Source organism: Macadamia integrifolia, unplaced genomic scaffold, assembly GCF_013358625.1.
Source record: "Macadamia integrifolia cultivar HAES 741 unplaced genomic scaffold, SCU_Mint_v3 scaffold373, whole genome shotgun sequence".
NCBI lineage: Eukaryota > Viridiplantae > Streptophyta > Magnoliopsida > Proteales > Proteaceae > Macadamia > Macadamia integrifolia.
The window spans coordinates 217,268-219,537 of NW_024869770.1; the positions used below are offsets into that span (position 1 = coordinate 217,268).

Here is a 2,270-nt window from a genome sequence, read left to right on the forward strand (position 1 = left end):
ATTTTATTAGGGTTTCCTCTCTTTCTCTAGCACCACTCTTCTAGGGTTTTCTCTAGTTCCTCTTCTAGTCTTCTTCTTACTTTTTGGTTTAAGCAATTATGTAATGGATGTTTATTTAATGAATGCAAGTCTCTCTCTTTGTTAATGCAAGTTTTATTTTTATTGTTTTATGCAATTGAAGTTGTAAGTTTAATTTCTAGTTCTAGGCTTAGTTCTAAGTGACAAGAACCAAGTGTGGAGCATCTCTTTCCAAGTTCAGATTTGTCTTCTCTAGTCCTAGCAATTTCAGATTTGGTTTAGTCCAGATCTGGTTTTTAGGGCTGGTAGTATTTCAAATCTCAACCAAGTTTTTAAGTTCAGGTATTGAAGTTTAGGTAGGCAGGCTTCGTCATAAGTCTTCTCTCTCCCCTCTCCCCTCTCCCCTCTCATTCCCTCTTCTGGCTACCCATTCATTCTTAACTTAGATTTTTAATTAATTTTAGTTTTACTTTATTGTTTTCCCTTTCCCCCAAGGTCCTTGGCTAGACTATGCATTGGCTTATCCCCTTTCTAGCTATGGAACCATCCTTTTATTGCATTTACTTTCAGTTATTTACTTTGCCTCCCTTTCCCTAAAGCTAAGTAGTGAAGCCCTTGTAAGAGTTACTCTCTAGTCAAGTAGGAAAGCTTGTATTATTTGCGGTGCATCCCTCAGGCTAAGTAGAGAAGTCTACTTGTGTGCCTCTCTCTAGCTTTATTCCCCTTTTTTACTTTGTTTATTTTATTTCAAAACCTTTACTTTCAATTATTTACTTTTTATCTGCGTGGTTTGAAGTATTTAAATTCCTAGATGTGTTGGTTAGGACGCTTTAAGATGCATTTATTTTAGAGTGGTAGTTAGAATTAAATCACCATAATTAATCGATACACTTTTGCGTTACTGAAAGAAGCCAAAAATAAAGTGGCTGCTTTCCTTGTGTTCGACCCGTAGCTACACTAACCTGTACGCTTGCGGTTACTTTTAAATCTCAAACAAGTTTTTGGTGCCATTGTCGAGGAGACTGTTCCATGTTATTCTTCGCTTTCTTTTGGTAAATTAGAGTGCTTTGTTTGCTTTGTTTTCCTTTTCATTTTCTTTTATTGAATTCCTAAGAAGAACAACTCGCAATAATAGTTGTATCGGTGGTGGTCACCAAGCCTCACAGTATAATAAAGATAGGTTTTGCCCTGTAGCAGTACCGTAGGAATTGACCCAAGCAACCTTGGATCCCTGTCGGTAAGCTCACAAAAAGTCAAAAAAAAAAAAGATTTCAAAAAAAAATTATTTTTCGTTCTTTTGTGTTTGTGGATTATCTTATTTTAGTTGTGGATAGTGTTCTGTTGCATGAGTGCTAGGTGGGTACATAACACTAAGAATCGGTTAGAAAGAAGAGATCCAACAAGTAGGGACCCTATACAATACTCTCTTTAGTACCTTTCAATATGGGAGACCAACAGCCAAACCCTCCACCTAAATCTCTGAAAGATACGTTCTACCCTGCTAGAGCAGCCCAACCTTCCTACATAGTTCTACCATAAACCCAGGGAAATAGTTTTGAGCTCAAATCTCAGTACATCACTATGTTGCTCCACTTCTATAGGCTGACCTCTGAGGATGCATACCTATTTATAAGGGAATTTGAAGAGGTATGTGTTCTAATTAAGATCCAACAGCTTTCTAATAATGTTGTTAAGCTTAGGTTCATCACTTTTGCATTGAAAGACCAAGCTAAGAAGTGGTTTTATAGATTACCCACAAATTCCATAACCTTATGGGAATAGTTCATAGTTGTCTTCCTCAAGAAGTTTTTTCCAACTCACAAGACCAATAAGCTTAGAAGTGATATCCTTCAATTTAGGCAAAAGCTTGATGAGTCCTTTTCCAAACTTATGGAGGGATTCAAGGATCTACTCTAAGAATGCCCTCACCATGGCCTAGACTTATGGTATTTATGCCAAATAATTTATGAGGGTATTGATTACCGAACTAAACCAATGATAAAGTCTATGTGCCCTGGGGGATTCACATCCTTTACAGATGAAGGAAAGGCATGGGAATTCTTACTTGACTTAGCTGACAAAACCTGTGAGTGGGAATCAACCCAAGAAAGTGAAAAAACCATAGGAGGGAAAGGATATTTTGTGGATGGGATAGTAGTCAAGGAAGCCCACTTGGATAGCCTAATCAAAAGGATTAAAGCTATTGTTCCTAGAGAGCCATCATAGTGTTAATGCCTTATATCAAAATAATC

General features: G+C 37.2%; 1 non-coding gene across 1 annotated transcript; it reads right to left on the minus strand.

The window, feature by feature from the left end:
• Window positions 1–1,848: 1,848 nt before the first annotated feature.
• Window positions 1,849–1,955, minus strand: LOC122068343. The gene has a single exon (XR_006137086.1). It is a non-coding gene; the product is annotated as a small nucleolar RNA R71 (small nucleolar RNA).
• Between the last annotated feature and the right edge of the window lie 315 nt (window positions 1,956–2,270).